General features: G+C 45.5%; 1 protein-coding gene across 5 annotated transcripts in view; it reads left to right on the top strand.

Moving 5' to 3' along the window:
* Sertad2 (SERTA domain containing 2) overlaps positions 1-22,572 on the top strand; it is a 119,265-nt gene that overhangs the window by 84,405 nt on the left and 12,288 nt on the right. The window contains exons 1-2 of one of the 5 annotated variants that reach the window (XM_075944432.1): positions 13,827-13,846; positions 17,812-17,873. The exons of 2 other annotated variants lie outside the window; for them this stretch is intronic. The gene's annotated coding sequence lies outside the window, so the exon portion shown is untranslated. Of the gene's footprint in view, positions 1-12,177; positions 12,313-12,933; positions 13,228-13,826; positions 13,847-17,811; positions 17,874-22,572 lie in introns of those variants that run through there. 2 more of the 5 variants (XM_075944433.1, XM_075944429.1) reach the window with 2 other exon arrangements.

Here is a 22,572-nt window from a genome sequence, read left to right on the forward strand (position 1 = left end):
AAGGCCAACCTGGTCTACAAGAGCTAGTTCCAGGACAGGCTCCAAAGCTACAGAGAAACCTTGTCTCGAAAAACAAAACAAACAAACAAAGCTACAGAGAAACTCTGTCTCAGAAAACAGGAAAGAAAGGAAGGAAGGAAGGGAGGGAGGGAGGGAGGGAGGGAGGGAGGAAGGGAGGGAGGAAGGAAGGGAGGAAGGAAGGAAGAAAATGCCCTAGAGGCTTGTCTGCAGCCCGGTTTTTCAGTGGAGATTTTCTCCTGTCTTATGACTCTAGTTTGGGTCAAGTTGACAAAAGATTAACTAGCACAAAGTGTGTACCATCAGCGTGGTGAAAAAGTGGATTTTTCCCCCCTTGAGATATGGTTTCTCTGTGTAGACCTGGCAGTCCTGAAACTCAGGCTGGCGTTGAACTCAAGAGATTCACCTTCCTCTGCCTCCCCAGTGCTGGGATTCAAGGCCTGTGCCACCACAGCCTAGCTGAAAAGGTGAATTTTTAAGGAAAAGAAAAAAAAATTTTAGAAGCACCATTAAAACAAAGCAACATGAGAATAAAAAGCTGCCCTGTTTTCTGGTCTGCTGTCTCACAGTGAGAAATTTTTATATGTTCACTTCCTCAGAGGGAAGAAAGCAAGGACACCAGCAAGAGAATCAGGTGTTTCGTAGCTCTGCAGAGGCCTCAACACTGAAAAGTAGAGAGTTCAGGCATAATGTGCCATGGACAAAAGGCTGTTGTGAGCTGTGTGCAGGAGTTGGTGAGAGCTTGTGTTATGCCCCTTTTTTCTGTGGGAGTTATTTCCTGTTGTTGACTAGAGTTCTTTATTTAGACCCACCTAGCTTCAGAGCGCCTGCTAGCTTGCAGAGGGAAGTGTGCACTTAGACAGTCTCTTTGAAAAAGACTTACACTGCTCATGCATTCGACAACATGATGTGCACAGACAGCAAGATCCTGTATCAACATGATCTTGTTTCCATTTAGAAACAGCAGCTTGGGTCTAGTGACATGCACCTGTAATCCCAGCTTCCCTAGAGTGGGAGGCAGCAGGATAGCGAGATTCGGACCAGCCTGTACAATTTAGCAAGACTGTCTCGATACTAAAATTTAAAAGATAGTGAGTGACAGAGATACAGCCAGAAGTGAGATGCTTGCCTGGCATTGGTATGACCCATAGTCCAACTGCAGTATCACAAAGTAAATAAATACATAGATAGCACACCTTTAATCCCAGCACTAGGGAGGCAGAGGCCTGCAGACTTTTATGAGTTCAAGGCCAGCCTGGTCTACAAGAGCTAGTTCCAGGACAGGCTCCAAAGCCACAGAGAAACCCTGTCTTGAGAAACCAAATAGATAGATAGATAGATAGATAGATAGATAGATAGATAGATAGATAGATAGATAAATAGATAGATATGCATGCATATATATGTATGTGTGTGTATATATATATGCATATATATTCATGTGCTAAGTAAGTTCTTTGGAGTTTTGAGGAGGTGATCAGATGGCCTTTAAATTTTGTGAGGAAGTTTGTAGCCCTTCTTGCATAGTAAGAGTTAGCTAGCAATCAGGAATTATGCCCGAGCACAGCTGTGAGCCCTGCTGGACAGCCTTCTCATTAAGACTTTAGGTTACTGTAATGTTGCCATTGAGCTTTGCGGTTGTTTGTTTTGAATCAGGGTCTCACTGTGTAACCCGGACCTTGAACTTGGCATCCTCATGTCTCTAATTTTCAGATACTCAGATTACAGACACGTGACACCAGGCTTCTTGCTCAGCCCTTTATTAAGAATATTTATATAATACTATTAAAATATATAAATACACAATAATTAAGTTTTTAGTAAAGGGTAATACCGTAAAATTAATGAGAATAAATTGCTACTAAATTCATGGGAGATAATAAATATTTACTGTACATATGTCCTATTTTTATTATTTTCTGTGTCTGAGTGTTTGCCTGCATGTATAGCTGTGTGTCAGATATGTGCCTGGCACATTTGAAGCTGGAGCTAAAGGTGATTGTGAACCATCACATGGATGCTGGGAACTGAACCTGGCTGTTCTATGAGAGCAGCAAGTGTTCTTAACCTTGAACCATCTCTAATCCATGTCCAGTAGTTTTTTTTAACCCACATTGGATACTGTAGATAAAAATTTCCTCTTAAGTTCTGCTTTGTGGGACTCATGAAGAAGAAAGCAAAGAAAATGTATTTCTTTGACTTAGTAAATTCTGAAACAGTAAATTAGAATTCTTAAATTGTAACACAGTTATTTGGTTTTTGATACTTTTAAAAGAAATAAACTCTCTAGACTCTTTGTGTCGCTCCCCATTTCCATTCCCCTCCTCTCCTCACCAGAGGACAGTGTTTTTATGAACTCTATTATCTGCCGTATAGTTCGTATGGTTCCTACATATGTACTTGTAAACAATAAATAACATGCTTTGAACACTTTCTGTTCTAAAACAGGGTCTTTCTGTATCCCTGGCTGAACTGAACTCCCCCTGTGCACCAGGCTGGCCTTGAACTCCCAGAGACCCACCTGCTTCTACCTTCCCAGTGCTTGGATTAAAGGCATGGACCACCTCTCCTGCTTGTTTTACAGTATCTTATACAAGTGGTAATGTATTGTTATGCCTTACAGCAGCTTTATTATCTTCAGCTATTTTTGAGATTTGCACATTTGTTGATATGTAATATTAGTTCTTTGAAGCCAGTGCAGTTTTCAGGTACATGGGTTTGTCCTCATCTGGAACTTTAATGTTGTTTCCAGCATTTGCCATTATAAGCAGCGTACAATTCTTTTCTGTCTGCCTGTCTCCCTGTCTTTTTGTGTGTATCTCTATGGTGATTAAAAACAAATTTCTCTAGACTCCGAATATAGTCCTTCTATGGCCTTCTCAAGAGAATTAAGCTCCAATACCATAAGGAATCCATCATGGTCTTGTGCTATAGTTAAATATTTGCCAGACTAGCACTGATTTTATACCTTCCTCTGAAGACCTGAAGGTATGATCCCTAAGTCATCTTCTGTAGGACTTATTTTCCTGTTGAACCCTAGTTAAGAAAGTCTTGTATGTATATAGGCGGGAATGGGCCCTTCAGCGTATTGCTGGATCATTTTAAATTTTTCTAAAATAACCATACCCACTTCTGTACTCACTAAAGCTTTGTGAGAGTTTAAAATTTGTGTGTGTGTGCTTGTGTGCGCACGTGCGCTTGTGTGTGCAGGTTGGCACTGGGATGTCTTCAGTCACCTCTCTTTATTTGTGTGTGTTATGCATCTGTGTATGTATGATAACTCGTGTGGGTGCGTGTAGAGACCTGAAGTTGAGGATCACTGTCTTCTTGATCATTCTAGTCTGCACACTGAGACAGGACCTCTCACCCAATGCAGAGCTCTCTCTCTACCTTTGAGGGCTGAGATTGTAGGTGACTGTCAGACCTGCTCAGATTTTACATGGGTTCAGATGACCCAAACTCTGCCCCTGACACTTGGGCAGCAAGTGCTTTATCCACCAGGTCACCTCCCCAGTCCGCCTGCTTTATTGTTGTTGTTGTTGTTATTTAGACAGGGTCTCACTATGTAGCTCTAGCTGTCCTGGAATTCACTGTGTAGACCAAGCTGGCCTCAGACTCAGAGATCCACCTGCCTTTGCTGGGATTAAGGAAGTGTGCTACCACCTCTGGCCCCTCCACCTTGTTTTTTGAGAAAAGCCCTCACACTGAACTTGGAACTGTTTTATCTAGATCCGGGGACCCACATGTGTAGAGATTGCTCAGTGCTGGGGCTGCAGAGAGACAGAGGAGGATCTGAACGTAGACCTGTGCTTACCCTCTGGTCCACTCCTCCATTCTGAGCTTCCACTTTGTCTTCATCGTTCATTAGATGAAGTTTTTACCAATTTAAAAGCTATGAGTTTTTGTTTATTTTATAATTTGCATATTATTTTACTGTAGTTTTTAACTTTTCAAGTGTTTATTAGACATTCCGTTTCCTGTTTTATCTGTTTTTCTATTGTATTTTTTTAGCTTTTAAAAAGCTAACTCAAGTATTCTTTATGAATTCTAAGTACTTTTGTTGAGTCTGTGAACCTCACATGTTACAATCTTTAGCTTGCTTTAACTTGTTAGTAGTACATTTTGTTCAATAGATCCTTAACTTGGTTGTTTCTTTGTTTTTTGAGACAGGGTTTCAATGTGTAGTCCTGGCTGTCCTGGAACTTGCTTTATAGGCTGCCTGGAACCCACAGAGATCTGCCTGCCTCTTCTTCCTAAGAGCTGGTGTTAACGGCGTGTGCCTCCACTGCCGGCCATCTACTTAACTTACAATGCAACCAACGTTACTGATCATTTTCTCTGTGGTTTGTATCTTCTTTTTTGGAGTTCTGTATAAATGACTCAACTAAGGAGATGTTAGTGAAAGGACAGAGTTGCGATATTTGAGACACGGCACATCAATAATAGTAGAGAGTGGTTACAGCCAAAGTTGTGGGGGGAGGATGGTGCTGTTGGGGTAAAGCCTCCAGAAAACACAGTGGGAATCAGCGGACCGATAGAGGGCCACGCAGAAGCAACTGTGTTGGCGGAGGGATGGGTACTGCCAGTTGGGGCCCAACAAAGGCTGCAATGAGGAATACCCAGCCTTTCTCCCTTTGACCCAATCACCTCCTGCTGCCGTCTTTGCTAAATTTCATTGCCAGGCAGTTGGCAAGGCTTCATGGTAAGCAAGTACTCTGCCCACTGAACCACATCCCAACACAAAATTGAGAAGAAATTGTTGAAGTGTTTGATGCTAGGTACTAGACTCAAGGCCCCACGTATTAGGCTAGCCCCTTGCCACTATAGTACACCCTCAGGCTGAAAACTGGGGCTTAAATTGGAGTTGCATTTAATGGGTTTAGGGGAACATTAGCATTTCTATAGGGTAAAGTATTCTTGTCCATGAAATGGCATGGGTCTGCATTATGTATCCCTTCGTCTGTGAACTTAGGAATGGCATTTATTATCTTTACTTTTTGTTTCTGGCTACCATATGCAAGTAGTAATTCTAGAATCTTTATCCCCACAGCTATTAATTTTCATCATTAAAACTAGAAATAAAATGTTCAGCAACTTTAAGGTTATAACAAATTGAAGTGGATATGTAATTAGTTAAATTTTTTTCTTATCTTCTTTGTAATTTAAGTTTTAATTTCCTTTACTTAAAAAAAGGTAGACTCTCACTGTGTAGCTCTGGCTGGCCTGGAACTCAGTGTGTAAACCAGGCTGACCTCAAATTCAGAGTCTCCTGACTGCCTCCTGAGTGCTGGGATGCAAAGCATGTTACCACCATGCCTGGACTAGGCTTTAATTTCTTAAAGAAGTTACACAGAAATGGAAACAGTGTTGAACTTCCTCCCCCCTCACTCTCTCCTTCATGCTCGGGTTGAAAGCATGCACCGCCATTGCCCTTAGTGTCGCTGAATCCTGGAAAAAAGAAAAAGAAAAGAAAATATTAGAGTGTATGCATGTGTGCATGTGCGCACACGCTCTTAGTGTGTATGCATGTAGGTTCCAGGCAGCAAATTCAGGGCGCCAGGCTTTATGGCAAGTGGCTTTACCTGCTGAGCCATCGCTCTGATCCTCACCCTGTCATTTGTTCAGTGAGCTTTTTTACTTAACCTAGTTTCTTTCTTTTTTGCTTTTTTGAGACACAGTTTCAGATGTGTCCTCCCTGGTCCAGATGTTAGATAATTTTGAAACTGTCTCCTTCATTCTGGCAGTAGAATATTTTGTTGTTATTGTTTGTTTTATTTTTCTGGTGGTGACTATCTTAGGAGAGGGTCTCTCTGTGTAGCTCAGCCCGGCCTGAGTGTACTGTGTAGATGAGGCTGGCCCGCCTCAGATTTACAGAGCTGCACCTACGGCCCCTGTCGGCCCAGTGCTGTACTGAAGAGTGCTGGGATTACCGTGGGAGTGCCTGTGACTGATACTACTCTGGGATGGAGTTCTGGCAGAGGGCTCACCTCATTAGCATACAGGATGCCCTGTCCAGTCCCCAGCAAGACATAAAAATGGGAGGAGCTGTAAATTTCTGATTTTGTGTTTTTCCACAGACAGTTCCATTAAAGTCTTAACATTTTTAGCCGGGCGATGGTGGCGCACGCCATTAATCCCAGCACTCGGGAGGCAGAGGCAGGTGGATCTCTGTGAGTTCGAGGCCAGCCTGGTCTACAAGAGCTAGTTCCAGGACAGGCTCCAGGCTACCGAGAAACCCTGTCTCAAAGTAGAAATTTTATAGCTGTGGTTTAAAAATTATTTTAATAAAACATTTTATTTTATAAACATCATCATATTCTTCCTCGAAGGGCCTCCTTATTCACAATTAATTTTTGTTTGTTGTTGAGTTGTTTGTATTGCTCAGACTGGCCCTAAACTTCTGGGCCCAAGGTCTCCTCCTCCACCAGGTTTCCTGGTGACCGAGACTATGGGTGTGCCCTGGCTTTTATGGATGGTTTGAAGGTGATCCTACATAGTTACTGCAATGGATATGAAAAATACACTATGGAAAATATAGTTTAGTCTAGCTGATCATATAAATGTGCTTGATTTTGAAATATGAGAGGCATCTGGTGTTAGAGTCGTGCTTTTACAAAAATGTATTTTCTACCATCATTTAGGCGAGTTTTCTTTGCAGTTAAAATGACTGGTAATTTCTTTTTTTTTTTTTTGTTTTTGTGAAACAGGGTCTAGCTCTGGCTGTCCCATAACTCACTGTGTAGATTAGACTGGTCTAAAATTGGCTACTAATTTATAGTACGTGTTAGGTTACTGGCATTTATGTGGATGGGTGCCTTGTCTGCACGTGTGTCTATGCATCATGTGCATTCCTGGTGCCCACCGAGTTGAAAGACAGAACTAGATCCCCTGGGACTAGAGTGACCGATGATGGTGGGCCACCATGTGAGTGCTGGGAATTAAACCCAGGTCTTCTTGAAGAGCAGCCAGTGCTGTTACCCACTGTGCCACCTCTCCAGCCCCCACGTCCTATATTTGTTTGTATGGCTTAATTGACCCTTTCTTAGAGTAAACAGGTCAGAAAAGTCTTCATACAGAAGTACAGAGCAGTCGAATGATAGCGGTAAACGGTGTTTATTGGTAAAGTCTTTACCCAGATAGAAAGTCTGTACCGGTTAGCTTTCAAGAGTGAACTTTGTAAGGCCAGTTAGCTCTTTTAACTAGGCTTGTCTTTAATGGTATAGCACAGAGACACTGAAAAGTAGTTATAGATACAGTATTACTAGCGCTCTGTGGTTATGAAAGTTAAAAAGAACCGTGTAAGTACTTTGATTCTACACACACAGTGCGAATCAGTCATGGTGGCATGGGTCTGTAGTTCCTTATTTGGGAGACTGAGGTAGTAAGAACACGTGAGCCTACAAGTTTGAAACTGGGTTGTGTAAAAGATTAGAGCATACTTATACATTTGTATTTATGAAGGATTAACCCCTTCATTTCTCCACTCATTCTGCTAGTACCTTCCAAGTACATACTTAGTGACCGCTTCCTCCGCCACCCTCTGTCTTGGATGGAGGCTGGCAGTGGGGTGATAGAAGTGGCCAGTAGAAGGCATAGTAGAGAAGAGTGAAGGGCTGGTGAGTATGACGGTGCGATTTCGTTTTTATCCCGTGCTTCGGCTGTTCATTCTGTGGGTTAAAATAAGGCCAAGGATAGGCAGGGTTGGAGTTTTTGGTAAAAGAAGCAAGAATTATTTTTTATCTATATCCTAGTCTCTGGTTGGGTCTAAGTGATATGCAGTTTCTGATATCCACCAGTATCAGCCCATCTCTGAGTGTCTTTGCTTCTCGAGGAGACCTGGAGAGCTGCCGCTGCCCTGTGTGCAGCCCAGCAGTGTGCTGTGGAGACGGGCAAGTGGGTTCAAATGTGCTGCTCTTCTCCAGGACTTTGAAACCAGAAGGTGGTTTGAGTCATCCGGACATGAAAAGTTTTGAGGAACATAACTCACTGAAGAGTTATTATTATTACCTTTATATTATTATTACCTTTATATTATTTCCATTTAGAAATGTGGACTTGATTTTATATTCTTCTAGACAAGTTGAACAAAGTACAAAGCATTGTATCTCATTTTAGCCCTAGAATTCCTCCACAAGCAAGACTGAAACTTCCCTTTCAGAGAATCCAAGCTCCAAGAAAGGGTTCCAGAAACCAGAGTCCAAGGTGCAGAAGTCCGCTCAGTGCTGCCCAGGGCTGGATTCGGCCTCCCAGTGCTGGGGCCAAGCAGCTAGACCCAGAATTATCTGATATAACCCTGTGCTTGTTTCAGGACCCGTGTTGATCTGAGATCTGTGACACAGTAGATTAAGTCACAGATTGGGCTGGCTTGATGGCTCAGTGGAGAGGTGTACATGCTGGGCAAGCCTGTGTCATCTGAGTGTGATCCCTGGATCCCACGGTGAATGGAGAAAACAGACTGCCAGAGTTGTCCTCTGACCTCCGCATGTGGGCCATCGATCTCACACACACACACACACTAAAAATGTTTAAATCCTAGCTCAGTAGTGGAGTTGTGGGTCTCCAGATTCCCTGTCAAGAGTCTTCACCTACCAAGTTAGTTCCTAGGACAAGAGAAGCTGGGGGCCGGCCATTCAACATCCTCTGACATTCCGCGAGAGAGAGCCGGTGTGCGGAGACCAGCAGATAGTACTAGATTGAGAAACGGAAACATTTGGGTCCCCTCCCACCAAACGTTGTCTTTAAGATTGTATCGTGTTAAGATTTAGACACTGTCGGGTTTTTAGGAAAGAAAAAGGCCCAATCGCTGATACAAGAACGAAGTGCCTGTGGCCTGAGCTGGTAGCCATTACATCAATCAGTGACTCCTAGGGAAAGATCCTTAGCTTGGGGCTATAGCTATGCTGTGTGAATGAAGACCGGATGGAGGAGCAGGAGAAGGCCTGACTAGGTAGAAAAGGTGGAAAGAAACCTGCGGAGTAGGTTAGTTTGTCATCAGGTACCGGGGGAGTCTGTGACCCTGCACCATCTGCGTGAGATTAGCGTTTCCTGACCTTACATCCTATGTAAGTCCCCGCGGTCAGGTAAGGGATGTGGCTTCCAGAATTTTATTTTGAAAATCTATCCCATTTTCAGCCATTATGGTAATTCTGTAGTTGGTATCTCATATTTTCCATGAAAAGACACCTAGCCAGCCTGTTCTATACAGTGCTTTAATAATCAAAGCATTTGTTCTTTTTTTGACATTAAAACCAAGACTAAGAATGTTGATGGATGATTGCTAGTATTTTAGCCTCAAATCTAGAATTAAGTTGAAAGAAAAAAAAAAGTTTTGGAAGGCTGTTTTTCAGGCTGGGTAGCTCAGTGATCGAGTGCTTGCCCAGGGTGAGCCCCAGGCCCTGGGTCCCGTTCCCTCCTCACACAAAGCATCAGACATAGATACAAATAACTAAGTAGTCCTTGTTCCAGTTCCTATATCTGACTTGTCCTTAGTTTCCTTGGTCCATGCTAGTGGAGTGATAAAAGCACCCTTCAGTCAGTGCAGCACCGGACAGAGTCTGTAGGACGTACGGCTATAGAACTTCAAGAGAAGCAGGTCTGTAAACTAGTATCCAGGACTTCACCAGGACCCCTCTGCATGAGCTCATGATTTCGCAGGTTTCAAAATTTGCCATTGAAGTCTGTGCTGAGGAAAGGGAGTGAGTGCTTCTCTTCTCCCTAAACAGACGTGTGATAGTTAAATGTGGCTGACTAACTTGTTCTCGATGAAGGTTATTTGAAATGAAGCTTTAAAAAAATTGATTTTTTTTATATACATTGAGGTTCTGCCTGCATATATGTCTGTGTGACGATGCCAGAGCCTCTGAAACTGAAAGTACAGACAGTTGTGAGCTGCCGTGTGGTGCTGGAAATTGAACCGAGTCCTTTGGAAGAGCAGCCAGTGCTCTTAACCGCTGAGCCATACTCCAGTCCCTTAAATGGACTTTTAAAATGTGTAAACCAAAGTTATATGTTCACTTAGAATTTCTTGACCATTTTGTAGGAATAGCTAGTATTTTTCTTTAAAACATAAAACCAGGCCAGCCATGGTGGCAGTGCACACCTTTAATCCCAGCACTTTGGAGGCTGAGTCAGGCAGATCTCTTTCAGTTTGAGGCCAGCCTGGTCTATATAGTTCCAGGGCCGGCCGGGCTATGTGAATTTTTTTTTTTAAATAGTCATTGCGTATACTTCAGAAGTTCAGGGAAGGGACCTGAAGAGATGGTGCAGCAGATAAGAGCACTTGTTCCTCTCACAGAGGACTCCAGTTTGGCTCCCAGAACTACCTGGCAGCTCACAGCTGTCTGTACGTAACTACAGCTCCAGAGAACCCAACACCCTTTTCTGGCCTCCACAGGACCAGGCTTGCACATGGTTCACGGACATACATGCAGTCCTAACAGCCTTACTTGTAAGTTTTTTGTTATTAAGCGCAGGGAGGATCTTCCTTTACCTTTGAATGTCTGGCTGCGACAGAGATGGCTGTGTGGGCCTCCATGGAACTCAGCCTGTGGAGACGGAGCAGGGAAGAGGTACCTGATGCTGCACCAGACCAGCGGCTGTGTGGAGCAGGGAAGAGGTACCTGATGCTGCACCAGACCAGCGGCTGTGTGGAGCAGGGAAGAGGTACCTGATGCTGCACCAGACCAGCGGCTGTGTGGAGCAGGGAAGAGGTACCTGATGCTGCACCAGACCAGCGGCTGTGTGGAGCAGGGAAGAGGTACCTGATGCTGCACCAGACCAGCGGCTGTGTGGCTGCCATTTCACACCTGGGCCAGTTGAGCAAATATGCCAGATTCTAAATCGGGAAGGTGAAAAGGCAACGCCTGCCCTGATAGGCTACTGAGCATTCAAAACCACAGCCCGGGCAGTTCCTCGCCCCAGAATCCACCATGGGCTGTTGTCCTCAGAACCCAAGCTTTTGCACACAGTGTGGCCACGCAAAGATGTTGTTTTCATCTCTGGCTCTTTTCTTTTGTACAGGACCACTGTATTTGTGAAGCCATTTGCTAGGAAATATCCAAGTGTCACAAAATTCTATGTCTGTTTTCTTTTTTTAACTTCAATTCATGAATAACAGTTTCAATTCATTTTAAATTCAACAGAGCTAAATACCTCTGGCCTCCCACAAAGACATCATCACAGGAAGAGAGTATTGCAGCTTCTATTTCAATGGCTGGTTCTTAAAGTGAGCGCTGAAAGTATAAGTGAGTGGGTGGGGAGCGAGCTGTGTGTAGTTATGTTGTCTTCAAAGGCAGAACTCTAGAAATGAAAAATAGCTTGGCTCTCTAGCAAAACGTTTGAAAATTTTATGCCACCTAGGCATAAACCAAACAAGACCTCACAGGGCCTCGTGAGCATACTTTCTGTGGTGCCAGTTTTGAATGCTATTATAATGACTTGCCAAAGAGAGACACAATTGGCTTTTGATATTGGTTATGCCTAATGAAACATCTATCTGTATGAGATTTTTATGATACCAAGGATTCACTAAGAACAACTGATAAAACCTGATGCACATGGTTCCTTTAACATTTTGGCCCACATTATTGCTGTTATTATTTGAGACAGGTTTTCCCTATGTTGTCCTGGCTGGCCTAGAACTGTCTATATATACGAGGCTGGCCGGGAACTAAGAGATCTGCCTGCCTCTGTCTACCTAGTGTAGGAATCCTACACTTGGCATTAACTCATGTTTAATTTTGATAAGAACATCAAATAAATAAATAAATCATTACACAATACTTTGAGCTGGTCTAAATTTGTCTTGATGCTTAAAACCTTTATGTTAGGTCTTAAAGCTTTATTATCCTTAAATACAACTAGTGTAGTAGACCATTAAACAGCAAAGTAGTCTGAGAAGAAATTATTGATTGGGGTGGCAGCCAAAAATTGAAGGTGCCTGAATTACTTTTGTAATATATTTATGCAGAGTGTACATGTCATTTTTAAAGCAGTCATAAATGTTCCAGATGAGCTGTCCCTTCCCTTACCTCTTTAGTCCTCTTAAATTCGAACCACTTAGACACATGCATTTCATACTAATACTAAGGATAATGTAAGGTCCCCTGCTAAGTTTGAGTAGTTAAAAACATTAGGCCTTTTTTTTTTTAAAGGGGAAAGTTAAGGCTATCAGCGTGAAACTTGTGGGCAGAGGACGACGCCTCTAGCTTCCCGTGTTCACCAAGCTTGGTTTCCCTCTGATTGGCCTGCTGGGTCTCCACACAGGATACAATTCTTGTCTGTCCGGCTCCAAAGGTACTACTTGGTGACCCATTTCGACTGTCGAACTTTTTCTGTCGCCAACTCCTGATGGAGCTCTTGACCCCTCCCCCCATTCCGACTTCTCCGAGGGCCATTGGTGGACCCTATCCTCCCGCCGACCGGCCCAAGTGGCCGAATAGCTCGGATGCCTGTCATATTTGTGGTCTCGCTCCTCTACGGACTGTGCCCGCGCCGCCGCCTTTGTCACCTCCCGCTCCGTCATCTGCCTGTTTTCCACTGCGTGGGGGTTAGTAGTGGCCCTTCAGCTTGAGCACCCCGGTTTCTTCCTCTCCTATTTCAGCCTATGGCCCACAGAGCTGCCTGCAGAAGCTTGGTGCCCGCCTGCCCCTTCCTGAGCTTTCAACCGGCCGGAATCTGCATTTATGGCACCACCCATGGAGGGCGGGGCAGGGGCGGGGCCTGCGGAGCTGGGGCGGGTCCGGACCATCTGGGGGCGGGACCCGCGGGGGCCAGGACCTGTGGAGCGGGGGGCGGGGCGGAGCCTGCGGGCTGAGGTGGGAGGGAGGTAGGGTGGGGCCTTGCTGCAGGGGCGGGGCTGTCAGGGCGGGGCCGGCCAGGCGGGGGGCGGGGCCTGACCGGAGCTCGCCGGAGGCTCGCAGGCGGACGTCACTCCTGCACTGCGAGTGCTGGAGCACGAGCCGTGGGTCGCTCGGCCCGGGCGTCCCCTCCGCCCGCCTCCTGCTTCCTCCCGGCTGCCCGCCGCCTCCTCCACCATTGTATAATGTTCCCGACGCGCAGGCAGAGGACGCCGGAGTGATAGCTCCGGCCTCTCCGCGCGCTCCCAGCCACCGTCGGCCCCGTGGCGGGGCGCCCCGCATGGAGCTGGCATAGCTTGAGGGGTGATTGGAAACCCCTCCGATGCGTTAGCTCCGGGCGGACCTGCCTGTGGTGAGTTCCCGGCCGAGCTTGAGGCTCCCCTGGGTTGGGCTCTGGCGGGCGGGGGGCGGTGCTGGGTTGGGCCAGGCGGGAGCCCAAGGCGAAGGAGGCCGGGCTGGACAGGTTGGGGTGCACCCGCCGGCAGCCTGGAGACCCCGACTGTTACGACCCCGGGCAGGAGCCGGGCGACCGGGCCCGGGAGCTGTTGCCTTTACAGCTGGGTTGTCTGTGCTTGCCTTGGTGGCTGTGGTGCTGAGGACGTGCGAGACTTTTTTTTTTTTTTAAGATTCTGGTTGCTGGCATGGAGGCTGCTTCACTTTTGAGTTCCGTGTCTGGGTTTGCATCCAACTTGCTATATTGTGTTTTGAGAGTTTCCCGGTGGTTATATGTTAAAACAGCTCTCTTCGCCCTCTTTTCTTCCGTACCCAAGTGAATTGATTTTGGACCCGAATGTATATTAAACTTAACGCCTCCCTGGTTTTTAAATTAGAAATCTACAAGTCATCTTGGTGGTAACCGCCTATGACGGGGCAGAGGGGGGGCGGCGCTGAGGGGAACCAGCTGTCCCGACGGGTAGACTTTGTACCATTGACACTGGGCACCCTTCAGAGAACCATTGCGTCGGGAGAAAGTACTGAATTGTTCATATTTTTTCTTCACCATAAATTGTCTTAGCTTTAGCAGAAATAGTAGCAATCAATAGAGTTGAGAGTTGAACGTTAAGTTTCACAAAAGGATTCTGTTTTAGAATAACTTTTTGCTTGCAACTAGGTAGTTCCAGGAGTGGAAAGTAGGTTTTTCCAGGCAGCACAGGGAAGGGCAGTGAGCAGAGTAAGACGCTCACCCTCAGAAATAGCAGTTTTTATTTGAGTAGAATCGGTCAAACCTTAGCTGGCCGTAAGGGAGTGTCGGTGTTTTCAGGCTTTGTTCTTGAAACATGCTTTTGATTTCCCAATATATGTTAAGTGTTCAGAACCTGTGTAAAGAGCCTGGAAATTGTAGTCACCAGTAGGATTACCAAGGCCCTAACTGTTCATAGTTGATTTTTATAATTAATTTTTGTTACTAACAAGAGTGAGGTGGACCACTTAACCCTGGAGGGCTGCACACCTGAGAGAGAGTCCTGGGCTAGTCTGCTGTGGGGCATGGTGTGTGTGTGTGTGTGTGTGTGTGTGTGTGTTGCTTACCTCACCCTAGCTGCTACTCCACCCCACCCCTCTAGTTTCACTTTATTTTGATTTGAGGGGGAAGAATAAGATCCCAACTCTGGCATGAGCAAGAATAATTGTGGATCCTTGCTTTCCTGATACTGTCTCATAAGTTTCTTCATTTAAACATCTATAGAGCTGGCCTGGGTGTGAGGCATACACCTGTGATCACAGCACTGGCGGATCTAAGGGCTAGCCTGGGCTACACGGTGAGCTCCAGGCCAGCGAGTGTTTGTTTTCAGGTCAGGCATGCTTTCAAATAATATCTTTCCTCTGCTAATGGAAACACATCCAGCCACGCGTGCTTTCTACTGAGAAATCTTGGGGAATGGACTTGGCCGCTTCCTCTCCCCCCTCCACCTGGCTCTGTCCCTTGCTCTATTTCAGCAGCTAGGAGGGTCTCAGGTCTGTAGCATCCCCTGTGTGGCAGGAGATGTCCTAGGGGTAGTTTTCTTGTCAAGTAAGTGGCAGGGACTCACAGGTAACAGCTGCTTAGACCAGCTTCTGGCAGAGAGCGGAGAGATTCAGAAAATCTCACCTAGAAAACACTCCCATTGCTGAATTTTCCTACATAAGAGCTTTTTAAATTAAGGAACAGAAATACAAGTTTTACCCAGTTACTAAGACTAATTATTAACAATGGCATAGGAAGCAACATATCATTTTCTGTTTTTAAGTCACTTAAATGTATGTGTGGTGGCTGAGATCTTACGGCTGCCACTGCATTAAACAGCACTCTGATGGTAAGGTAAAGAAGTTCCTGCTTCCAGAATGTCCTTGCTTAGAATATGGTAGACTCTAGAACCCGAGAAAGGTGAGAGCCCTAACAAGATTTTTAAAGTTTCTTCTGCTGTGGTTTTTATTAAAGAACACTAGTAAAAATATGAGTTCTGTTGTTTTGGGGGTGTTGTTTGTTTGGGGGGTTGTTGTTGTTTTGAGACAGGGTTTCTTCCGTGTAGTCCTGGCTATCCTCTGTAGACCAGGCTGGCCTGAAACTCAGAGATCCGCCTGCCTCTGCCTCTGGAGTGCTGGGATTAAAGGCGTGCGCCACCATCACCCAGCCAAAGCATGAGTTTTGTTTTCATTTTATTTATATTTTCAAAACGAAGACACTTGGCCAGTATTATTTGCAGAATAGTAAGTATGGTATTCAGAAGGGTGAACTCTAGTGTACTTAGAGAACTTCCTAAACTTAGCAGCTGGGGGGGGGGGGGGGAGAGAGAGAGAGAGAGAGAGAGAGAGAGAGAGAGAGAGAGAGAGAGAGAGAGCGCTCTCTAGTTGCAGGAAGCATGTCTGATTGTTGAGTCCAAAGATCAGACCTATGCTAAAGATACCAGAGGGCAAAGCTTCAGTTTAAGTGAAAAGGGCCTGGTGCTAAGAGTAATACCAGCCTTCACATATCTCTCTGTTTAGATGTTTTTCAAAGTTGTGTGTGTGTGTGCGCGCGCGTGTGCGCGCGCGCGGTGAAGAAAGGATTCATGTGAGGTCAGAGGGCAACTTTGTGGAGTCAGTTTTCCTTCTCTCACTCGGGTTCTAGGGACTGACCTCTGGTCTCCATGCTTGAGTGGCAAGTACCTTCGCCGGCTGAGCTATGTCTCAGGCTCCGTTAGTTAGTTCCGACTGGAAACGCTGTGGCCCTTGTGTGTGCACCAGCACTGCGTTTTCTATCTGCCACTCATAGATACTCATTAAACATTCGTTAGACACTTACAGGCTGTGACTTCTGCTTAAGAAGGGTCTGGGTATTTAATTTGATTTTAATATTTTCAGAATGAAACAACTACCAAGGTTGGGTTGCTTTTTAAAGAAAAAAATCTGTTGTCCTAAATAGCCAGTGTAGTTAGTCTTAAAGGCAAACTTCTGTCCTGTACAAACACTGGGAAAGCCTTCTGAACAGAACTGTCCCCTGGAGCGTCCGTCACTCATTGTGTGGAGCTGTGTCTTTCTCCATCAGCACTGACGAGCAGTTCATTCTTTGTATGAATCTGTGAATGGCATATGTCAGCCTAGTAAGGCGGCATTCCTATTCTGGGTAATAAATAGACTCTTTGTTGTTGTTGCCCCCCGCCCCAAGATCATGAGACAAAAACATGCTTGACTGTCTAAAAATTTTCTTTGAAAAATGTATAAATTATTACATTTCAAGATTAAAAAGCATATACCTTTTAAAATACATGATATTTAATAGAACAAAGCAAATACATTCTTGGACCGTGCAGCTTGCTTCTGGAAAGGTGGCTGTTTGTCGTCTGAGGGCCCTACAAGCCAGGAAGACTCATTTGTCTCCTCTCAGGATCCTCTGTCCGTCATCTGGGCTCAGTTGAAAATACTTGTTATGATTCGCAGAGTCAAGCACCACGGCTGTGTAGATCTCTTGGAGAAGCCTAGCATCACCTACGCTATGTTCTGCCCCACTGCAGTTTTCAGATCAGAATGGAGCTTCCTGGCCTCACACCCGATGCTCCCAGCAGGGTTGGCAGGAACAGGGATGGGTGAGGTGGACTGAACTGTGTGGGCACGTGGGGGTGGGGGCTGGAGGGAGAGGGCGGAGGACGTAGCCGCGGCAGGCTGTGCGACTGCTATAGCCAGTCTGACTAGTTTAAGGTGCCCAAAGGCAGCTTTGTTTCTCTGGTAACTCTAAATAGCAGCAAACTTCAGTTCTTCAAACTCAAGCACATCTACGATATTATGGCTGTGTCTTTGCAAAACCTGCAGCTTCGCAGGCTCCCTAACTAACCTAAGCTTCTCTTTCCACCTTTAAAACCCTTCGTAAGCAACTGAGAAGCCACTGAACCACACTTTTTCATCTTCTAAGTTTTGCTTAGAGCAGTGAAGGGAAAGGGATTCTGACTCTACCCCAGTCTTGTGACTACAGTGGCTCTGTCAGCCTGGTGGCCATAGTAGCGTGTCCCCAACTGTACAGTGGTCACAGAGCTGTCATGAAAGGCCCTGGCTGCAGCTCTGCCGCCTAGCCCTTTGCTCTCCTCTCTGGAGAACTGCTTATCTATCACTCCAGCCCGTGCTGGTTCTGAACTTGGAGGAGACTGCTGGAGCACCCCACCCCTGTGTTGAGAAGCCTTGCCCAAGTTAGACTCGGGGACTCCGAAAGTCCCAAGGTCATCTCTACCAGAACAGGTTTTCGCAGGCTTCCAGCCACACAAATGAGATGTTCAGGTGGTAGCTCCCCAGATTCTTCTTCCTTTTTTAAAGGGGCCATTTTCAACATTTTGTGCCTAAGTATGTCTTTGTCTTTGGGTCTTTCTTTACGTTCCCAGAAGACTGTTTGGCAGAACCTGGGTTCTGTGGCTTCAGCAGGGATTTTTACTCTTTCCTGGTGAGACATGTGGTGAGCTTCTCTGACGCTGTGTGTGTTTACCCCTCTTCTCAGTGCTGGGGATGGAACGCAGGCATGCCGGGGAAAGTGCTCTATGCTGAGCCCTGGGCAAACTGGTAAGTGATTTTTTGTAACCCCAGGTGTTACATAAACAATAAGAAATAATAAGCACAAAGCAATTTTTTAAATACTGATTTTAAAAAATTATTTCACTATGAGCAGAGATACAAAATCGAGTTAATTTCAGCTGGAGTGATTCTTAGCTGTGTGACAGTAGTTGATTTACAAGTCCAGAGCGCAGTTTCTCAGATGGCCCTGCTGCTCCCAAAGGCAGGTGGGACAAACAGTGTTCGGGATAATTGCTCCTGGGTGGGCGCGAGGAAAGCCTTCCACGAGGATCGGACCTTCAAAGTGCTGGAAGTGGAGCTATTAACTATTTTCTTTAGGAATAAATATTTATTATACTAATATGGTACTCTGATTATTTTGATTTATTTAGCTAAATGACTTTGCTTAAAATTCAATAGGTTATAAATATCTGAGGTTCTTGAGGGAAGCTTTTAATCTCAAAACAGCCTGGAAAAAAATTGCTGTTTTTACAGTATTTACCACCTTTTAGTTTGTATTTTCATTACCTTTTCTACTGGGTGAACTATTCCAAGCATGTAATACAAAATTTAAATTGTCTGTGAAACCTTAGCAGCCTCGTTCTTCCATTCTAAATTATTTTGCTATGTTATGTGCATAGGTGTTTTGCCTGCATGTGTGTCTGTGCACCACGTGTGTACCTAGTACCCAAAGAGGCCAGTGAGCCTCCTTGTGGGAGGGGAGAATCAAACCCAGGTCCTCTGGAAGAGCAGCCAGTGCTCTTAACCACTGAGCCATCTCTGCGGCCCTTGTCTACCTAATTCATGAAGGCAATTACAATAAAGATTCTGAATATGTAGGCCACTTACATGAGCCTCAAATTCACCATTCATTCTTTGAATTTAATCTTTTAACTCCTTTGTTTGTTTGTTTTTGTTTTTTGAAACAAGGTTTCTTCGTGTAGCCTTGGCTGTCCTAGAACTTACTTTGTAGACCAGGCTGGCCTGGAACTCACAGAGATCCACCTACCTCTGCTTCCCAAGTGCTAGGATTAAAGGCGTGGGCCACCACTGCCAGGCTAATCTTTTAACTCTTAAGAAACATTTTCACCAATTCATCTAATTAATTAATTAATTAAAAAATACCAAAAAAACATTTCATTAAAATATTTTCTGTGGTTGCATTCTTAAGTTTTATTCTTCAGTTTTAGCGATAAGTTAGCTAGTTAACTCAAGTGCAGTTTTATTTTACATTGAATTGGCTTTAAAGTTACTGCGTCCATATGGCTGCTGGTGATTTTTAAGCCAAAAGGGAAACTTTCACGTGCTTTTTGACAAATCACTTGGTTCCTACTCAAGTCTTCTTTTATTTTCCCTTGACATTGTTTATTAAGGATCCCTTCTGTGAGGGAAAAACAAGGTATCTTTAGGGAAAAGATGCTACAAAGGGCTGAAACCAGAATCCCATCTTCGCAATTATAAATACAGGAGAAAAATATTTTCATTGTGCCCGGGAATGGGGGAGGGGCAGAGTTGGAGCAACCTCCCTGGCACGCAGTCCTATGGGAAAAAGTCAAATCTGAGGATTCCTTAATGCTAATGAGACTGTAGACTCAGGATGCTGAAGATGTACCCTGGACACCAAATGATTAGGAAGCAGCTTCATAATGTAAATCATTATGATATCTGTTCATAATTACTGGTTTTCAAATGGAAAAGAGATGCTAGTTCATCTGTTAGGAGCATTACTATTGAGCAAACACCGTATAACCTAAGCTTGTAATATGACTAGAGAGAATCCAGCTAGTGCACAGTAGCCTGCTTCAGTGTGTCCCCGAGGTTAACTGCTTTACATTTGACAATTAAATGGCTTCTCCTCCGTGTTCCTAACGAATGGTTTTCTCAGATAACTGCCTGAAGCACTGTCTGTTTGGTGTGGAAACACTCTGCTGTTATTAAGGGGCAATAGGATTATCGAAAGTGGCTACACTAGTAAAATTCAGAGTTGCGAACTCAGGAGATTGCTGTGTGCTTGGAAGCCAGCCTCAGAGCCCCCGCTGAAGTCTGAACTGTCCCCTCCTCCGAGTCCGACTTCATGACTTGGTGCTTGTTTTTGTGTGTGTTCTTAATGCAGTAATCCTCCAGGGTTCCCAACCGTGGTTTCTGAAGCACTGGTGTTGCTTATACACAGGCAATAAAAGTTTGAACCATAGCATAACATAATTTGCTTTGGGCTTGGCAGGGCTTCTAGCTTTTAGCATTGTCCCGTGGACTCCTGAATCAGAGGTGGGATTTGGAAGTGTAAATGCTTGGACTTGGAGTTGGAGGTGCCTTGCTGCTCTGTGGCGCCCCCGTGTGGGTGGATGCTATGCTGTCTTCCAGTGTTGATAGGATTTGCGCTGGACATGCTTGTTTACATAGACCATCAGGAGCTCTCATCTGTGTAAATGCCTATGGAATTAGTGTAATTCTCATGAAAGAAATTTGCTGTGCTTACTTGATTTTTTCTACTTGTAGGGTTTTTAAAAAATATTGATGTATTGTTTAACTTTATGGAAAATTCCAGACGGACTCAGAAGGTAAAGTGCTCCTCACCCAGCTTCAAAGGGGTCACCATTCTGTTGATCTTGTTTTGTCTACATGACCATCTTTCGTTTCTTTCTGGCGTATTTTCTACCAACCTGGGGCCTCAATCAAGTTGGGTATGTTTCTGTGAAAATGTAAGTTCAGAAATTGCCACTGGCCGGAACTGTTGGGTGAAATAGAGGAATTGTTAGCACTTTCATTACCCTTGGAAGACCAATAGTGTCCTCCATCCATTGGGGTTGGCATCCAAGGGACCGAAGGCCAGGGTGTAGGAGCATGTCCCACTGTGGACGTGGTCCGAAAGCTGGCTGTACTTTCGCATGTTCGCCAACAGGGCAGACTTTATCCTTCCACATCGCGCTTCTTTATACTCTTGTTTATTCAGTGTAATTGGTTGTTTTAATTCCTTTTGTTTTCAAATGAAATGATAATAGTTGACAAATCAGCGTTAGAAATCGTATCCAGTTTAATAGAGGCGTGTGAAAATCCCAAGGGGAAAGCTAAACTTTATTACAATGTGGACATTAGAAAACAACCCCGCATTATAAAGTTTTTTGCCTAGATATGCATGGAGGCTGGCCTTCGGGGCAGCTCAGCTCATCTCCTGGCCTGTGGGGGCCTCAGGAGGGCTGTGAGTTTGCAGGGGGCCGGGTGGGCAGGGCTGGCCTGCGGGACTGTGGGCCAGGCTGAGTGGAGCCGCGGGCGGGTGTCGGGTTACAGCAGGCTGGGTGAGCACGGGGGACTGGCTGATGTAGAGAGTGACTTTATAATTACCTCGCTGATTCGTTAGGGGAGGCTTTGTCTTACTTACCAATTAGCATGGATGTTACTGCAGAGACCTCTGAAACCCTGGGTAGGCTTCGGTTTAAAAATAAGGTCTTCCCGATTCCGACAGCCTCACAGTTTGCCGCCAGCGTCTTCCCCTGTCTGCCAGTGACAGAGCCTCTTCCCCTGGTGGGCTGTTACCTCTGTTGCTGATGCTCCCCTGACCTTGGGCCTTCACTGGTGTCTGAAGACTGCCTGCTGCCATTCCCACCCTCTCATGTACCCTTGTGTCCTGCGACCGCCCAGGACCTGGAGGCTGGTCTGTTTCTCTGAGCTTCCCTGGGTCTGCAACATCCCTGACCACCACTTCCCTTGCAGTGTGATCTTTTTGTTCTGGCACTGCTTTGTGCCTTGAGGAGGAAAGCAGGCGTTAAAAGCTTAGATATGATCAGGTGTCAGAGTATAGGTGTTCTTATGGTGTAACATGTTGAGTGTGGAGGGCTGTCTAAGCCAGTGTGGTTCCCCATTGAAGCAGGACAGGGCTTTTCCTCACGGCCAGCTGCTGCCACCACAGCACAGTGACTCAAGCCAGGGAAGGCCAGGCTGGTAGGGGTGTCTGTCAGGGACCACCTCAAAACAGGACATCAAAGGCGTGAAGATCAGGAACCGAGAAGATTCCGTTTCAGAAGTTGTTTCTGCAGTTTCTACCCCCAACCTTAGCCACTGTTGTTAGAGTGGAAACAGGGTGCCCCCCATGGGGGTCTTAGTCTCATTAATAAAAAAAAGGTAAGAATGAGTTCACCAGAAGCTCAGGGACGCTTATTAGAGTTTAAAAGAACACCCCCAGGGCAGAGAAGTTTATAAACGTCAGCGGCTACCCTAGGAAGAGAGTGGAAGAGAGAGACGCTGACATGGCCTACGCTGACATGTGGGCAGACATGGAGGACAGCTCTAGAAAGAATAAGGAAGCCCAGAGAATCAGAAAAAAGCACACTTAGGTTCTGACCAGCCTCTGAGAGAGAGGCAGAGAGAAAGAGGAAGAGTTCTACTTTCCTTGCTGGGCCTCAGAAATGGCCACGGACCTGGTGACTGGGAGGGGCTAGGCTGAGAGGGAAAAGGGTAGAAAAGAAGAGTACAGTTTCTCTTAAAGGGAAAACATCCTCTACCAGCCTCTTTGGCTGTTTATGTGAGCCAGGGGCTCCCCAGACGAGGCTGGCCTTGAGCTCACATAGCCCTGCCTCCCGAGTGCTACCAAGAAAGATGTGAGCTGACTTCCTAGAGGTGGTTCGGGCCAGGTGACTGGCTACTCAGCCAGAGGCGGTCCACCCTCTTGCCAGGAGTTTCCCCTGTACTGCCATTCCCTCTCTGTACCGAGACC

Source organism: Microtus pennsylvanicus, chromosome 12 (assembly GCF_037038515.1).
Source record: "Microtus pennsylvanicus isolate mMicPen1 chromosome 12, mMicPen1.hap1, whole genome shotgun sequence".
In the NCBI taxonomy this organism is placed as follows: Eukaryota; Metazoa; Chordata; class Mammalia; order Rodentia; family Cricetidae; genus Microtus; species Microtus pennsylvanicus.